Raw genomic sequence first — 19,918 nt, forward strand, 5'->3', positions numbered from 1 at the left:
CCGGCCCAAACTGTCAATTACAAATTGACGGAACACGGTCAAATCTTAATCCGGAGAATATCTGCCCGGTTTGATTTTCTGTTACCATCCTATTATGGAGTAAACCGGTGTTTATCACAGCCCGGCACGGTTTTATCATAAACCGACACAATATGGAAGGAGTTATTAATACTCAAGATTGGGGTTATCACCTTTACTACAAAAAGTTGGTAAAACCAACAATGTGATTCAATATCACAAGTATGATCGATTTATATTTGATTATTCTTAAGGGCAGCCTTGGTTATAAACCCGGGTTATATGTTGGGCATTATGACCCGTCCGGCGGTAAACCGCCAGGACACTTTAAACCTGTTGGCAGAAACAGGTTTGTTAAACCGGCCTGGCTTTGGACTATAAGTTGCCAGTATATATATATTTGGATTGCGCCATTGGAATCATGCGCTTATAAATCATTGGATTATATTATTCAAATAGCCAAAACTTGGCTGAATTTTCATTATGATATTGAATGAATAAAGTTTTCATCGGATTATATATCTTTAATAGCCAACATGGCTGGATTTTTATGGTTATTAATAACCGGTATTATTGAGTTTTCAAAGTCGCTATAGCGCAATGTCTACTATTTTATCAAAGGATATGATTTATTCTACAATGGAATGAATAGTCCCGAGTCGCTGCAGGCTTACAACCCGGCACTTGGGGGCTACGTTATTCAAATCATGATTACATGCAAGTCTCATGTCGCTGCAAGCATGCATCATGACACTTGGGGGCTAATGCCAAGTCATTTTTAGTCTTATTGAAGACCCGACTTATCATATTATAATGAGCCGGCCCTTGGGGGCTACCAATTGCTCCTGTCGGAAATTCAAGGTACACAAGCCTTAATTAATTATATTGAAAGATCCACTACCCAATTGGTAGAGTGCAAAGCTCTTAACCTTGTGGACGCGGGTTCAAGCCCCATGGTGGAGATTACATCATATGATGTTATTATCAATGAATCATATATAAAGTCCCAGCTCAATATTATCTTACTGAGCCGGCCCTTGGGGGCTATACTGATTGAAGTTTTTATAAGCAAATTACAAGTCCCGGGTTGCTGCAAACATGACAACCCGGCACTTGCGGGCTACATATATGGAGTATTCAGTTTTGAGATGAACAAACCGGATTTCCTCAAGGTTGAAACACTTATTGGAGCAAGTCTTAAGTTATCACTATGTTCTCCTCTTAAGACTTGGGGGCTACAGGTATTATGCATATAAAGGAGGAACATCTTCATTTTATCAGTTTTGAGCAAATCAGGAAGATCAATTACATGACCCGGTGTCGACAACAATTATGACCCGGCGCCATCAATATTTATAAACCGGCTATTTTGGTAATATTAAACCGGCAAGTTTTACATCTTCAAACCGGTTGAATATCAGATAAGTATTTTCAGACCCATGTTTCTTAAACTGGCGCTTTGGGAGCTGAGTCAAAGGAGTTATTCTTCATGATATTTCTCGGTGACAAACCAAGGTCGGCAAATTGATTATGAAGCTGGTCTGTTAACCCAGATTTCTCAAAAGGAGGAAATTACAAGGACTTAAGGATGATCAGGTACCGGTTTACAAAAATTCTTAACCCGGAGCATAACCTGTCAAATTTGTTCTTGTGTTTATTTTGCAACATAAGTTTACCATGAATAAATCCAAGCTAAACTTGGGGGCTAATGTCGGGGATATAGCCCGCGGCGTAAACCGGCCGGAAGTTAACCCGGCCAGGACTTGGCGGTTTATCTGAAGACCCCGTTGACACTTGGCGAGTTACTGGCGACCCGCCCTGACCTGGCAGATTACAAGCAACCCACCTGGTCATTATGACTCACTGGTGATCCGGCATGCGGGACAGACGGATAACAAGGCCCAAGGCCCAGAAGGCCGGTTCACGTTTAATGGTGGGCCGGTTTAAGAGGAAAGGCATGAGGAATATTTGTCTTACAAAGAGTTAAGACCTGGACTTGTATCCGGTTTGTATTAGAGATAGACTAGTCCTAATCCCAATAGGACTCCACATGTAAACTGCCCCTTCAACATATATAAGGAGGGGCAGGGCTCCTCAAAGTGGGACAAGTTCCACAAGTTTGATAAGTTAGGTTTAGACCATAGCTCTCGAGAGAGAGCACACTTGTAACCATGATCATCATCATCATCAATATCAATGAAGCAGGATGTAGGCTTTTACCTCCACCGCGAGGGGCCGAACCTGGGTAAAACATCGCGTCTCTCGTCCCGCTCAACCCCTCTCAAGCTACCACATAGATGCGTTGGCCTCGCGACTAAGTCCTGACACTAAGGACATCTGCCGTGATTTTTCCACGACAATTATGCTACACGATGTTACTTGGTTAACTTACAATATACTCTCTTCTATATGCTTCAAGATGGAGTCTGCCAGAAGCGTAGTCTTCGATAGGACTAGCTATCCCCCTCTTATTATGGCATTCTGTAGTTCAGTCCACCGATACTACCCATTTCATTGATACCTGTCGGCGTTCTACGAATGGGGGTCCCCAAACTTGCCTGCCTGCGGCCCACAGCGTGGCTCCATCAACGGTGATGTACGACCCATCGTCACTAGCAAACACTCAAGACCCTCGCGGGGGGCCAAGCCTCGCGAGGTGGATGACGCAAGAGCTCCTCAGGGACGGCCTCACCAGGCTGGCTCACGAGGGGCGGAGAGATCAAGGCAAGGGACACCTCCTGAGGTTTGTGTGACACAAGCCATGACGACTGGAGCTAGGCGGGCGCCAGCACACGTAGTGTCCTTGTTTTCTCTTTGGTGCTAAAGAGGCAAGCGCAGGCAAGGAGTCCCAAGGCGTCAGGCAAAGGTTTCCATATCGGTGCAACGAGACCAAGAACAGCAGGACGGAGGTCACTGTGGAGCCCAAGATGGCGTCACCACTAGAGCCTTTGGCAGGCGAAGACTACTTTTGTTAGGATAGCTTGTACTAGCTGTCCCCCTTCCAATCGGCCATTGTGGGATACCTTCCGCCTGATATTTGGGAAGAGGACCCGGGGCTCTATAAGTATAGGACTAGCCACCACCGTAGGATGGTCTCATCTTGGACCAGACCCATTCCACCAAAGCCGCCACACTCACCAAGCACAAGAGCACCTCTCCTTACGAGGCTATTCTTCCCTTGTAACTGTTCATCCTCAGCCCAAGAGGCAATCCACCACACTGGAGTAGGGTATTACACCGCATTGGTGGCCCGAACCAGTATAAACTCTTGCGTCCCGTGTTCTTTGGGTTCGCCGAGCTAGGCCGTGAGATCATGGTGTGTGCGAGCTAGAGGGGGAGAGATCTTCGTGTGCACCCCAGTGTTCGAACCTCAAGGGTTTTGCCGGAACCCAAAATTTGACATTTGGCGCGCCAGGTAGGGGTACGCCGAAGCTTGCCCCCGACGGCCTCACCGCTTCGACCGGCTCTCATGGACGTCGCCGCTTCTCTGACTGGATCGACGGGCGCCCTCCACAACGCCGTGGGGCTTTGGGCCTTCATCCCCGCCTTGCGGCGGGTGTGGTGGCCGCACAAGTTCAAGCCGGAGATGTCGCCCCGTTATGATGGTGTGGCGGATCTCGCAGCCTTCCTGCTGGCGTACGAGGAGGTCGTCCTGCAGGCCGGATGCTGGCCTGCCGCGTGCCGGGCTCCTCCATCTGCTGGAATCTTCTGTGGCCTCCTGAGAGGAGCTGCGCAATCTCTTCATCACGCGCTTCGAGGGACCAGCACCCCCAATCGTCGCGGCTCTCCTCGGTGGCTCGCAAGTGCCGCCCTCGGACCGTCATGCCTAGCTGCTCTTTCACCAGATCGGCGCCACCTCCGCACGATAGGGGGTTTCCTCGGTTTGGGCGGTGCCCAAGGCCGACCTGACCTTCGACTCAAGGGATCACCCAGTCACCACCATCGGTTCGGGCGTGCTCCTGATGCTTTGCATGCCCACCATCTGCAGCGTGGCCGTCACCAATACCCTCATCGATTGCGGGGCCGTCCTCAACGTGCTCTCTGTGGAGGCTTTTAGTCTCCTTCATGTACCACTTGAGCGGCTCCGCCCCAGCAATCCTTTCTCTAGAGTCGGCGGCGGCTCCTCCAACCCCCTGGGGCAGATCCGTCTCCCCGTGACCACCGACACACGCGACAACTACCGCACCGAGCTAATCGACTTCGACATCGCTTGCATCGGCTTACTGTACAACGCCATCCTCGGGTACCCGGTGCTGGCCCAGTTCATGGCAGCTACCCATCCTGCCTACAACCTCATGAAGATGCCAGGGAGCAAGGGCGTCCTCACCGTGGCCGGAGACACCAAGGAAGCCGTGGCGGCCCTCAAGCTCGCCTTCAGGGCCACAGCGGCAGCTTGCCCGGCCGACAAGGCCGTGTCCAGAACCAAGGGGGCTGCGCCGACCAAGAAGAAGCAGCTATTCACTCAAGGTCAAGCCAAGATGAAGCAGATATCGGTCGACGATAACGGGGCCTCTGGCGCCCCCTTTACTATAGGCGCCGACCTCGCCCCAGATCAAGAAATGGAGTTGGTGGGCTTCTTGCGGGCGAACAAGGAAGTATTCTCCTAGGAGCCCAAGCAGCTGGTTGGGGTCCCGAGAGGAGTGATTGAGCATCATCTGAGGGTATGCCCCAACATGCGCCCTGTGAAGCCGAGGGCGAGGCGACAGTCCACGGAGAAGCAGTCCTTTATCGTTTAGGAAACCCGCAAGCTGGAGGCAGCGGGTTTCATTCGCGAGGTCCGGTACCCAAAGTGGCTGGCGAACCCGGTCGTCGTGCCGAAGGAAGGAGGGAAGGAGCGAATGTGTGTCGACTTCAACCTCAACAAGGCTTGCCCTCAAGACCCATTCCCACTGCCGCACATCGATCGGATTGTTGACTCCACCCCCGAGTTTGATCTGCTATGTTTCCTGGATGCGTTCTCGGGCTACCACCAGATCAAGATGGCGGTGGAAGATGTGGAGAAAACAGCTTTCTTGACCCCATGCGGGGTATACTGCTACACTTGTATGCCATTCGAACTGCGCAATGCGGGAGTGACCTTCCAGCGACTGATGCACATCGCCTTGGGGCGGCAGCTTGGGAGAAACGCTGAGGCCTACGTCGATGACATTGTGGTGAAGTCTTGGGAGGCAAGAACCTTAATTCAGGACCCAGAGGAGACCTTCGCGAGATTGCGCCAGGTGGACCTGCGGCTCAACCTGGAGAAGTGTGTGTTTGGTGTTCCTTCTGGCAAGCTGCTGGGCTTCCTAATGTCCCACAGGGGGGTCGAGGCCAACCCGGAGAAGGTCAAGGCAATCGAAGACATGAGCCCACAACAAAACCTCAAGGAGATGCAGAAGCTTGCGGGCTGCGTGACTTCGCTGGGGCGCTTCATCTCCAAGTTGGGGGAGTGCGCCTTGCTGTTCTTCAAGCTGATGAAGAAGAAGGGTCCATTCGAGTGGACCCCCGAGGTCGAACTGGCATTTCAAGACCTCAAGATATACTTGACCAGCCCGCGGTGATGGTGGCGCCTCGTCCTCTCGAGCCCTTGGTACTCTACATGTCTGCCACACCCCACTCCGCCAACGCGGCCTTGGTGGCCCTCAAAGAGGAGCCCTAGGTCAAGGGCCCGCCAAGTGGAGCTGCCAAGCCGGATGAGGCAGCACAACATCGAGGCTATGCTCCTGAGGCAGCCTCAGCCCCCGGGAGCCAAAAACTTCGTCAGCTCTCCCGCCCTCGTCGAGCACTCAGTGTACTTCGTCAGCACAATGCTACGAGATGCGAGAGCGCGATACCCCATGCCTCAGAAGCTCTTGCTCACGCTCCTAGTGGCCTCGGGTAAGCTATGCCACTACTTCCAGGATCACCCCATCAAGGTCGTCTCAACTTACCCATTGGAGAGAGTGCTCAGGAGCCCCAATGCCGCGGGAAGAGTCGCCGAATGGATCATCGAGCTGCAAGCGTTTGACCTGGAGTTCAGCACAACCAGGGTCATCAAGTGGGCTACATTCGTCGACTTTGTGGCAGAATGGACTGACACCCCGGAGCTCGAAGCAGGCGAGAACCGATCCCTCTCGCCAGGGAGTGAAGCGCCGGATGGCTGGGTCATGTACTTTGATGGCGCGTTCGCACGCCAGGGCACGGGGGCTGGAGCCGTGCTCATCTCGCCCACTCAGGACAAACTTTACTACGTCATGCAGCTCTGCTTCCAGCGGGGCGAGAAGGTCTCCAATAACATCACAGAGTACGAGGGTCTCATCGCCGGCCTCAAGGCTGCGGTGGCCCTAGGGCTGAAACGCCTCACGATCAAGGGAGACTCACAACTCCTCTTCAACTTCTCCAACAAGGTGTATGAACCAAAGGATGAGCAAATGGAGGCATACCTCGCAGAGGTACGCAAAATGGAGAAGCACTTCCTAGGCTTGGAGCTACAGCATGTGCCCCATGGCAACAACAAGGAGGCCGACGACATCGCTAAAAGCGCATCCGAGCGGCTACACCAAGAGCCTGGCATCTTCAAGGAACGGCTATTCTAGCCTTCGGTGGCACCTCCGCCCGCGGAGCCGGCGCCACCTTGGGAGGAGCTCCTCAAGCCACCAGCCTCGGGAGCCCCTGCCTGCGGACCGAGCTCAGGAGTGCTCCTCCTCTTAGCGCTCGAACCTCAGGAAGGGTTGTAATACCCATGATGCGGCTATATCTCCCATGTGTCGAGGCACGACTTAGCGGCATAACCGCATGGTGGTTTTGTTGCAAGAGGGGTAATCTTCACACAATCCTGTGTACTCAATAAGAAAGGGATAAAGAGTTGGATTACAATCGTCACTTCACACAAATAACAAGTTAAACATACATCATCCAGAGTACAATCAAGGTCCAACTACGGAACCAAAATAAAAGAAGACAACCCCAAATGCTAGATCCCCGATCGTCCCAACTGGGCACCACTACTGATCATTCGGAAAAGACACAAAACAATGACCAAGATCTTCATTGAGCTCCCACTTGACCTCGGTTGCGCCACCTGCATTGGTATCATCGGCACCTACAACTATTTGGAAGTAACCATGAGTCACGAGGACTCAGCAATCTCACATCCGCGAGATCAAGACTATTTAAGCTAATGGGTCGGATAAGGTAGTGAGGTGGAGCTACAGCAAGCACTAAGAAAATATGGTGGCTAACATACACAAATAAGAGCGAGAAGAGAAGCAACGCAACAGTTGTGAAGGTAAAAGTGATGAAGAAGTGATCCTGAAACTAGTTACACACAACCATAACACAAGAAACGTGTTCACTTCCCAGACTGTCGAAAAGAGACCATCATGGCTACACACGCGGTTGATGCATTTTAATTAAGTCAAGTGTCAAGTTCTCTACAACCAGACATTAACAGATTCCCATCTGCCACATAACCGCGGGCACGGCCCTCAAAAGTTTATACCCTGCAGGGGTGTCCCAACTTAGCCCATCACAAGCTCACGATCCGCGGAGACAATCCTCCATCGTAGGACACCCGATCAGACTCGGAATCCCAGTGCATAAGACATTTCGATAATGGTAAAACTAAACCAGCAAGACCGCCCAATGTGCCGACAATCCCGATAGGAATCGCACGTATCTTGTTCTCAGGGCACACCGGATGAGACATCCTACGAGTAAAACCATCCCTCAAGTTTCCCCGAGGTGGCCCCGCAGGCATCTCGGTTCAGACCAACACTTAGAGAAGCACTGGCCCGGGGGGGTGGGGTTAAAATAAAGATGACCCTCGGGTTGGCCGACCCAAGGGAAGGGTAATAGGTTGTTAGGCAAATGCAAAACCAAGGTTGGGCCTTGCTGGAGGAGTTTTATTCACAGCGAACTTTCAAGAGGGTCCCATACCCCTCATCGTGTTAGGGATGCAAAATCAAGGAACATAACACCGGTATGACGGAAACTAGGGTGCCAAGAGTGGAACAAAACACCAGGCATAAGGTCGAGCCTTCCACCCTTTACCAAGTATATAGATGCATTAATTAAAATATGAAATATTGTGATATCCCAACATATCCATGCTCCAACATGGAACAAACTTTAGCTTCACCTGCAACTAGCAACGCTATAAGAGGGGCTGAGCAAAAGTGGTAACATAGCCAAACAACGGTTTGCTAGGAAGGCGGGTTAGAGGCTTGACATGGCAATATGGGAGGCATGATATAACAAATGGTAGGTAGCGCGACATAGCGATAGAGCGAACAACTAGCAATCAAAGATAGGAGTGATATCGAGGGTATGGTCATCTTGCCTGAGATCCCGCAAGGAAGAAGAACGAGTCCAAGAAGTAGACGACCCAACGTAGTTGAACGAATCCTCACAACTCCGGACGAAACCGAAGCTAATGAGAGAAGCAACTCGGAAAGAAGCAAGCAACATAGTAAACAACCATCACATGAACATGGCATGATGCACAACCAAGTATGATGCATGTCCGGTTTAATGAGGCATGGCATGGCAAAGTGCACAAACAATACTCCAAATTAAGTGGAGCTCAATATGCAACGAGTTGCATATTGACGAAACACCACATTCAATCATGTAGTTCACTCTCGTTTATGTACCCAACAATATTAAATTTGTTTAAACATGGAAAGGGGTGAAGCATATGAAAACTACCTATCTAGGCATGTTTAAATGAGGCCGTAACAACAAACAACAAATCCGGAAAATCCTCATATGCAAATTTTAGAGTTGGTACTGTTATGCCCTAAACCATATTTTAGAGTTGTTAAACATGCAAGATAAGTGCAACATGTTAAACTAGGCATTTTTCTACCCTATTTACATATAACGTTTATTAAATTCGGAGCTACGGTTAATTAGTTATGAAATAAAACATTTTAACATGGCATTATGCAAAATAAACACAAACATCATTTTAAACATTTTAAGCATGCATGAAAGTGGCATATTATGAAACTAGACAAAAATCTAAGCATTTTTCATATATAACTTATGTTAATCCGATGCATGGTTCAAGGGTTATTAAATGCATGAAGATTTTAGGGGCTAATCTGTAAAACAGGTTTTCTCTGGAATAATTAACAAATTCACAGCAGGGAAAAAAATAGATGTGGGTGAAGGGCTTGGGGGAGCTGCTCACATCGGTCCTAGCAGGCCAAAACTGAAGCTGGGCCAGAGAGGAGGCCATGGCTGGGCCTTGGAGAGAAGGCGCACTGGACTGACGGGGAAGCAGCGCGGGCCCATCGGATCTGACCAAAGCGGTCAACGCGGTTGCTGAGCGCTCATCGTCTCGTTCCTGAAGCGAGGATCGAGCACAAGCTCGATGCGGACGGCGGCAGCGAAGAGCTCGCCGGATCCACCTGATCCGGGCGAGCCAACGGTAAGGGAGGCCGGAAACGGGTCGGGGCGACGGATCCGAGGCGAATGTGGCCGGATCCGACCGGCGGCGAGGCAGAGCATTGGATGAACGGCGGCGGGGCGCACTGTTACCTGCAGGAGAGAAAGAGAGAGATGGCGAGGTGAGCGATGGGAGGAGAAGAGAGAGAGAAGAGGCAGGGACGATGTAGCTCTGGCCTGAGCTGGAGGTCGCCGGCGGCGGCACTCCAGTGGCTGGCAGGATGGAGGCGAAGCGCGAGGCGGCGCGGGGCTCCAGCGGGAGGAGGCGTATGAGCGGGCGAGCGAGCACGCTCGGGCGCACAGCGGCAGCGCGATTTGGGCCCGGGTGGGCCTTTGGATAGGCCTGGAGGGCCACAGTGGTGGAGGAGGCTGAGGGGGCGACGTGGCGCTCGGTGGTTCGCTGGGGCGGGCGGCTGCGGCGGCGCTAACCGTTGGGGATGCGCCAAGTGGCAAAGGGATGCTGGTCGGCGGCGGATTTCGAGGTGGAGGGGGTTGGCTGAGGCTTGTGGCGGCGGATCCGAGGAGAAGGGGTCTAGGGGTATGGGAAGAGCTAGGTTTGTCCAAAAATGGACTAGGGGTTGTTTATATAGGGTAGGTGGCTTGGGTTAGGGGGGGTTGGTGGTTTTTGGACCCTCGGATTGCTCTTGTGCGGCTCCGGACACAGGTGGACTAGATTGGCTGCAGGTGGGCTGTGCAGAAGGCCTCGGGCTGAGAGAAGAGAAGAGAAGAGAGAGGCCCGATAGCAGTTTTCGGAGACCGAAAACGTCCGACGTTTGACCGACTATAATGCCGCTATAGTTATCCATTAGGGCATCAAACGGACTCCAAATGCGATGAAACTTGGCAGGAGGCCTACCTACAACATAACAAGACCGCATGCCAACTCTCATCCCATTCCGAGAACATTCTCCGGCCACTTATAAAATACTATTTCGGACGTGCCGCGGGCGCATGCGAGTGTGCCTGGGCTCAGAACGGATAACAAAGAAAATGGGGGACCCGAACAGATGCAAGTTTTGAAATCATGATTATGTAATGCACATGATGACATGGCAACATGCAACACACAAGCGAATGACGAGGAAACAACGGCGAATAACTGGAAGACACCTGACGCAACGGTCTCGGGGCGTTACAACACTCCACCACTACAAGAGGATCTCGTCCCGAGATCTAGGATGGCGACGGAAGAGGAAGGGGAAGAGGTAAAACTAAGTTGCTTCTTTGACAAATGTGTGAAACTGAAGAACCTTGCGAAGTTGAACAAATTGAAAGAAAAAATACAACAAAGATGAACAAAGTTGAAAACACTCCATTAGAAAAGAGGAACAAGGAACCTTACTAGAGCCTTTTAGGTTGAAAGGCATAAGAAAAGGGTTGCAATGGACAAGAAGTACATGCAAGCAATCCGGTTGAAACGAGATGTACAAGGAACGATAAAGATCAATTACGACAACACTTCGGTTGGAAATTGAAGGCATAGAATATGAACTTGGCAAAATGAAAGCACTTGGATGAGAGTCCAGTTAGAAGAGGAATGATAGACACAACACTCCGGTTAAAACAAGATAGAGAAGGAATAAGAATGATATAATTTTGTTCATCACTCTGACTGTAAATGGAAGTAATTGAAAATGATCTTGACATAACAAGATGATGGGTCGAAGAGAGCAACATCACAATGCCTCCGGAACAAATGTAAGAATGGTATCAAAAGAACGGAGGAGAAAACAACATCTTCTACCTGAAATGAGCTTGAAAAAGCATGTCTAGGAGAAGGGTCAAACGGAGTTGTTGGAAAACCAACAACGAAAAGAGTAAGCTTGTTGTGGACTTATGGAAAACATCTCATTATGAGGTGAGAACCTGCCACTCACGGGAAAAAAGATTTGATTGAGAGCACCAAAGAGATGAAAAACTTCTTCCACGAAGATGATAAAGAGATAACTTGGATCATTGTTAAGCACCCCAATAACAACATTCCTTAGGGAAGGCTGTAGGTGAAATATAACCCAAGATAACTCTAACAAAGAGATTGATTGGTTTAAAAGATGTCTTGAGCGAAGAGAAAATGATGGATTTAAATATGTCACTCTTGAAAACTTGTGAATCATGAAACACGAAGGGAAATTATCAACAATGGCATAACACCACCTCAAAAGATGAGATAGGAAGGAGTGCACTTCGGATGCAAGATGAAGAATGCTTGAACTCCTCAGATAATTCATGTGCTGAACACCATGTTTATTTTAGAGTATAGCTTGGCGGATCTTAGCTTCGAGAGAAATCTTGAAGAACAATTGAAGAATGAAAGCAATCCTTGACGAAAAACCATGTAGAGCCTCCATGAAGAACTCCGGTAATAAAAGGATGATAAAAAGAAAGAGAAGTTGAGAACATAAGGTGAAGCCTTGCGATGATTTAGATGGAGCTTCATGACGAGATAAAGCGGGAAGCTTGGAACTCTGGAAAAGAAAAGATGAAGTATCTCGAACCGCGAAATGTGTCACGATGAACGCTCTGGAAAGAAGAAACTATATCACTTGGATGAAACAATAATAAGAATTACGTTTTGCATATCCTTCATCAATTTAAATTGATGAAAAGCAACGGATTTGTCATACTACTTATTCTCGTGGAAACGATTATGGAGAGATATAGCTCAACTTGAAGGTCTTCAACAAACCACCGCTAGGATTTGGGAAGAACGAATGAATTGATATGATAGCAAAGGAAGAGGAATCTTGAACATACCACCGTAAGAATCAAAAACGATTGAAAAAAAGAGAATGGCTCTCCGGGAAGCATTAAAAATGCACGAAGACACTTGAGAGAATTTAGATACAAGATGACAAAGAGATCACGAACTGATTAGAGAGTACTTGAATGATGCACCGGTATGATTTGGAGAACGGGAGCTGAAAGCTTGAATGAATAATTCTGAGATGATGGGCTACAGAGAATCAATTTGAAAAGACTCTTGAGTTGCTCCGTATGGGTGAAAAGAATTCTCACAATCGAAAATAATTGTGAGGATGGCACGAAGCTAGAACCACGAATCTTCACGTGAACGGAGCAAGATTTGGAGGAAAAAACTCTTCTTCGGTCTTCAAATTCGAGAATGACGACGAGAAACACCACCAAAATTGTTGAGATGCTCTGAGAGAATGAAAAGCGAAGAGGTTGAAACAACAATGAAAATAATTTGGAACCAATCTTGGAAAGGCATATTACTGATGGAATCCATTCTTACGTCACACTTTGAAATGAGTTTCAGAATAGCTTCGGAAAAATTAGAAGAGTCAGGTAAGATCCCGTGAAAAGACCTGTGGGTTAGGGCCCACTCAAAAGAAACACCATTGAACAATTTAAAAGATAGATTGCGTCGGTTGAAATAAATGGCTTGAATAATTTAAGACCTCGAAATAGCTTGAAAGGATTATGAATAGAAACTTGAATCTTCTGTGATATCTTTAGCCCTCCAGATAAATAAGAATATCAAGAGGTGGATGATTAAGAGGTGCACTGGCATGAGAAAACATTTGAAATGAAGAAAAAGAAATGACCGACAAAGCTTGAATTGAATCCACCAGATAAGAAAAGGAGTGAAGAATGACGAACTTGAAGCTTCCTTAGTATCTTCATGAGAATCACCGGATAGAATATTGATGGAAAAGAATGAAGAGACTTCCCATCAATAAAAAGGATACTTGATTAAGAAATCTGAGTCCTTTAAGAAAAAGGGTGGGAGGGTGGGAAAACAAAGGCAACTTGGGCAGATGGAATGGATACCATCGAGAAAACTTAGAGTTGATCTTGCGGATGTTGAAATGATCGGATCCACTTGAAGAGAAACACACCGGTTGAAAAAGAATTGACATGACAATCTCGATAAAAAAGAAAGATTAGCATCCACATAGATATATGAGAACACTACTTAGGGAAGGTATGGAATCAACACTTGACATTGAAGCAACTCAAATACCACAACTCAAAACAAAACAAAGTATTTGGCTTGCAGAATAAGCAGGAAACAAACATATGATAGACCCCATATCGTATCATGTGTATGTTGGAAGGATATGCTACGTGATACTTGAATTCCCACCTATAAAACTCCCGAAACTTTCTGGTTATGCAATCTGGTGTTGGGGATACAGGGGAAGCATAATATCTCACCCAAACTAACAATCCCTACATCTAGTTGTATCCATCCTTCAACACATAACCAAGAAACCTTCGGAAATCATGTACCTCAACCTTCGAAAAGCATCCGTTATACGAGCTATGGCAATACTCCCGAACTCCCACCCCAGTACTGGGTGGCGTCGAGGTTATCTCACCAACAACTGCATAAAAGAGATTTTTGATGTCGGCGAACTCAGGTATTCCAGAACTGCAACGATAAATTGTGACGACAACACCTTGGACCTCAACTCCCCGGGACACTGCCACAACCCCTAAATGTTAGGAGGCACCAAGAACAATGTTCTCATCACAAGACTATCGGAACGATCCCAAGATACCCGCGTGATCCTAAATTTTTTTCGTGAAATTTGATGAGAGGAAAGTCAAAACTTCTACGTCAGGAGGCCTCACCAGAGTGACGAAGGGACTGAGGAGTAAAAAGAATCCTACTCTCCGATATATATAATCCTAAGACTCAAAACATTTTTGTTCTAGACTCAACAACGTCAACGATTCGATCAAGCAGGGGGCTCCTAAGTCGGGGATGGCTCTGATTACCAACTTGAAACACCCACGATGCGGCTATATCTCCCACGTGTCAAGGCACGACTTAGAGGCATAACCGCATGGTGGTTTTGTCGCAAGAGGGTAATCTTCACACAATCCCGTGTACTGAATAATAAAGGGATAAAGTGTTGGCTTACAATCGCCACTTCACACAAATTACAAGTTAAACATACATCATCCAGAGTACAATCAAGGTCTGACTACGGAACCAAAATAAAAGAAGACAACCCCAAATGCTAGATCCCCGATCGTCCCAATTGGGCACCACTACTGATCATCCGGAAAAGACACAAAACAACGACAAAGATCTTCATCGAGCTCCCACTTGAGCTCGGTTGCGCCACCTCCACTGGTATCATCGGCACCTGCAACTGTTTGGAAGTAACCGTGAGTCACGAGGACTCAGCAATCTCACACCCGCGAGATCAAGACTATTTAAGCTTATGGGTAGGATAAGATAGTGAGGTGGAGCTACAACATGCAAAAGCAAATATGGTGGCTAACATACGCAAATAAGAGCGAGAAGAGAAGCAACGCAACGGTCGTGAAGCTAGAAGTGATCAAGAAGTGATCCTGAAACTACTTATGCAAAACCATAACACAAGAACCATGTTCACTTCCCGGACTCCGCAGAAAAGAGACCATCATGGCTACACACGCGGTTGATGCATTTTAATTAAGTCAAGTGTCAAGTTCTCTACAACCGGACATTAACAAATTCCCATCTGCCATATAACCATGGGCATGACTCTCAAAAGTTTATACCCTGCAGGGGTGTCCCAACTTAGCCCATCACAAGCTCACAATCCATTGAGACAATCCTCCATCGCGAGACACCCGATCAGATTCGGAATCCCGGTGCACAAGACATTTTGAAAATGGTAAAACTAAACCAGCAAGACCACCTGATGTGCCGACAATCCCAATAGGAGTCGCATGTATCTCGTTCTCAGGGCACACCGGATGAGACAGGCTACGAGTAAAACCAGCCCTGAAGTTTCCCCGAGGTGGCCCGCAGGCAGCTCGGTTCGGACCAACACTTAGAGAAGCACTGGCCCCGGGGGTTTAAACTAAAGATGAACCTCGGGTTTTCCAACCTAAGGGAAGGGTAATAGGTTGTTAGGCAAATGTAAAACCAAGGTTGGGCCTTGCTGGTGGAGTTTTATTCAAAGCGAATGATAACCCACAAGTATAAGGGATCGCAATAGTTTTTGAGGGTAGAGTATTCAACCCAAATTTATTGATTCGACACAAGGGGAGCGAAAGAATATTCTCAAGTATTTAGCAGCTGAGTTGTCAATTCAACCACACCTGGAAACTTAATATCTGTAGCAAAGTAATATGATAGTAGTGGTAACGGTAGCAAAAGTAATATTTTTGGGTTTTGTAGTGATTGTAACAATAGCAATGGAAAAGTAAATAAGCGAAGAACAATATAGGAAAAAACTCGTAGGCATTGGATCGGTGATGGAGAATTATGCCAGATGCAATCGATCATGTAACAATCATTGAAGGAAATATGCCCTAGAGGAAATAATAAAGTTATTATTTATTTCCTTATTTCATGATAAATGTTTATTATTCATGCTAGAATTGTATTAACCGGAAACATGATACATGTGTGAATACATAGACAAACATAGTGTCACTAGTATGCCTCTACTTGACTAGCTCGTCGATCAAAGATGGTTATGTTTCCTAACCATAGACATGAGTTTTCATTTGATTAACGGGATCACATCATTAGGATAAGGATGTGATTGACTTGACCCATTCCGTTAGCTTAGCACTTGATCGTTTAGTTTGTTGCTATTGCTTTCTTCATGAATTATACATGTTCCTATGGCTATGAGATTATGCAACTTCCGTTTACCGGAGGAACACTTTGTGTGCTACCAAACGTCACAACGTAACTGGGTGATTATAAAGGTCCTCTACAGTTGTCTCCGAAGGTACTTGTTGAGTTGGAGTATTTCGAGATTAGGATTTGTCACTCCGATTGTTGGAGAGGTATCTCTGGGCCCACTCTGTAATACACATCACTATAAGCCTTGCAAGCATTGTAACTAATGAGTTAGTTGCGGGATGATGTATTACAGAACGAGTAAAGAGACTTGCCGGTAACGAGATTGAACTAGGTATTGAGATACCGACGATCGAATCTCGGGCAAGTAACATACCGATGACAAAGGGAACAACGTATGTTCTTATGCGGTTCGACCAATAAAGATCTTCATACAATATGTAGGAACCAATATGGGCATCCGGGGTCCACTATTGGTTATTGACCAGAGAAGTGTCTTGGTCATGTCTACATAGTTCTCGAACCCGTAGGGTTCACACACTTAACGTTCGTTGACGATATAGTATTTATGAGTTATGTATGTTGGTAACCGAATGTTGTTCGTAGTTTCGGATAAGATCACGGACATGATGAGGAACTCCAGAATGGTCCGGAGATAAAGTTTGATATAAGGGATAATAGTGTTTGGTCTCCGGAAGGGTTCCGGAATTCACCGGAAGGGGTTCCGGATGTTTCCTGAAATGTTTGGGTACGAGAACCTTTATTTGGGCCAAAGGGGAAAGCCCACAAGGTTTTTGGAAAGCGCAAAAGGAAGTTTTGCGGAGTCCAGGGTCCAGACGCCAGGGTGACTGGCGTCTGGGTCCAGACGCCGAGAACCCTGGCGTCTGGCCCTGGAGTCTGAGATGGACTCTTGCCTTTCGGGTGAAACCGACTTTGTGGAGGCTTTTACTCCAAGTTTTGACCCCAAGGCTCAACATATAAATAGAGGGGTAGGGCTAGCACCCAAGACACATCAAGAAACACCAAGACGTGTGCCGGCAACCCCGTCCTCTCTAGTTTATCCTCCATAATAGTTTTCGTAGTGCTTAGGCAAAGCCCTGCGTAGATTGTTCTTCACCAACAGCGTCACCATGCTGTCATGCTGCCGGAACTCATCTACTACTTCGCCCCTCTTGCTGGATCGAGAAGGCGAGGACGTCATCGAGCTGAACGTGTGCTGAATGCGGAGGTGCCGTAGGTTCGGTACTTGATCGGGATGGATCGTGAAGGTGTACGACTACATCAACCGCGTTGATAAACGCTTCCACTTACGGTCTGCGAGGGTACGTAGACAACACTCTCCCCTCTCGTTGTTATGCACCACCATGATCCTTGCGTGTGCGTAGGTTTTTTTTTTGAAATTACTACGTTCCCCAACAGTGGCATCCGAACCAGGTTTTCTGCGTAGATTTTATATGCACGAGTAGAACACAAGTGAGTTGTGGGCGATACAAGTCATACTGCTTACTAGCATGTCACACTTTGGTTCGGCAGTATTATTCGATGAAGCGGCCCAGACCGACATTACGCGTATGCTTACGCGAGACTGGTTCTACTGACGTGCTTTGCACATATGTGGCTGGAGGGTGTCAGTTTCTCCAACTTTAGTTGAACTGAGTGTGGCTACGCCCGGTCGTTGTGAAGGTTAAAACATCACTAACTTGACGAACTATCGTGTGGTTTTGATGCATAGGTAAGAACGGTTCTTGCTCAGCCCGTAGTAGCCATGTAAAACTTGCAAAAACAAAGTAGAGGATGTCTAACTTGTTTTTGCAGGGCAGGTTGTGATGTGATATGGTCAAGACATGATGCTATATTTTATTGTATGAGATGATCATGTTTTGTAACCGAGTTATCGGCAACTGGTAGGAGCCATATGGTTGTCGCTTTATTCTATGCAATTCAACTGCCCTGTAATGCTTTACTTTATCACTAAGCGGTAGCGATAGTCGTAGAAGCATAAGTTGGCGAGACGACAATGATGCTAGGATGGAGATCAAGGTGTCGCGCTGGTGATGATGGTGATCATGACGGCGCTTTGGAGATGGAGATCACAAGCACAAGATGATGATGGCCATATCATATCACTTATATTGATTGCATGTGATGTTTATCTTTTATGCATCTTATCTTGCTTTGTTTGACGGTAGCATTATAAGATGATCTCTCACTAAATTTCAAGATAAAAGTGTTCTCCCTGAGTATGCACCGTTGCGAAAGTTCTTCGTGCTGAGACACCATGTGATGACCGTGTGTGATAGGCTCTACGCTCAAATACAACGGGTGCAAAATAGTTGCACACGCAGAATACTCATGTTAAACTTGACAAGCCTAGCATATGCAGATATGGCCTCGGAACACTGAGACCGAAAGGTCGAGCGTGAATCATATAGTAGATATGATCAACATAGTGATGTTCACCATTGTAAACTACTCCATCTCACGTGATGATCGGACATGGTTTAGTTGATTTGGATCACGTGATCACTTAGATGATTAGAGGGATGTCTATCTAAGTGGGAGTTCTTGAGTAATATGATTAATTGAACTTAAATTTATCATGAACTTAGTACCTGATAGTATTTTGCTTGTCTATGTTGATTGTAGATAGATGGCCCGTGCTATTGTTCCGTTGAATTTTAATGTGTTCCTTGAAAAAGAAAAGTTGAAAGATGATGGTAGCAATTACACAGACTGGGTCCGTAACTTGAGGGTTATCCTCATTGCTGCACGGAAGAATTACGTCCTGGAAGCACCGCTGGGTGCCAGGCCTGCTGCAGATGCTGCTGATGACGTTAAGAACGTCTGGCAGAGTAAAGCTGATGACTACTCGATAGTTCAGTGTGCCATGCTTTACGGCTTAGAACTGGGAATTCAACGACGTTTTGAACATCATGGAGCATATGAGATGTTCCAGGAGTTGAAGTTAATATTTCAAGTAAATGCCCGGATTGAGAGATATGAAATCTCCAATAAGTTCTATAGCTGCAAGATGGAGGAGAATAGTTCTGTTAGTGAACATATACTCAAAATGTCTGGGTATCATAATCACTTGACTCAACTGGGAGTTAATCTTCCTGTTGATAGTGTCATTGACAGAGTTCTTCAATCACTGCCACCAAGCTACAAAAGCTTTTTGATGAACTAAAATATGCAAGGGATGAACAAGACAATTCCCGAGCTCTTCGCGATGCTAAAGGCTGCGGAAGTAGAAACAAAAAAGGAGCATCAAGTTTTGATGGTCAACAAGACCACCAGTTTCAAGAAAAAGGGTAAAGGGAAGAAGAAGGGGAACTTCAAGAAGAACGGAAACAAGTTCCTGCTCAAGAGAAGAAACCCCAGTCTGGAGCTAAGCTTGAGACTGAGTGCTTCTACTGCAAACAGACTGGTCACTGGAAGCGGAACTGCCCCAAGAATTTGGCGGATAAGAAGGATGGCAAGGTCAACAAAGGTATATGTGATATACATGTTATTGATGTGTACCTTACTAGTGCTCGCAGTAGCACCTGGGTATTTGATACTGGTTCTGTTGCTAATATTTGCAACTCGAAACAGGGGCTACGGATTAAGCGAAGATTGGCTAAGGATGAGGTGACGATGTGCGTAGGAAATGGTTCCAAAGTTGATGTGATCGCGGTCGGCACGCTACCTCTACATCTACCTTCGGGATTAGTTTTAGACCTAAATAATTGTTATTTGGTGCCAGCGTTGAGCATGAACATTATATCTGGATCTTGTTTCATGCGAGACGGTAATTCATTTAAATCAGAGAATAATGGTTGTTCTATTTATATGAGTAATATCTTTTATGGTCATGCACCCTTGAAGAGTGGTCTATTTTTGTTGAATCTCGATAGTAGTGATACACATATTCATAATGTTGAAGCCAAA

This window comes from Triticum urartu, chromosome 3 (assembly GCF_003073215.2).
Source record: "Triticum urartu cultivar G1812 chromosome 3, Tu2.1, whole genome shotgun sequence".
In the NCBI taxonomy this organism is placed as follows: domain Eukaryota; kingdom Viridiplantae; phylum Streptophyta; class Magnoliopsida; order Poales; family Poaceae; genus Triticum; species Triticum urartu.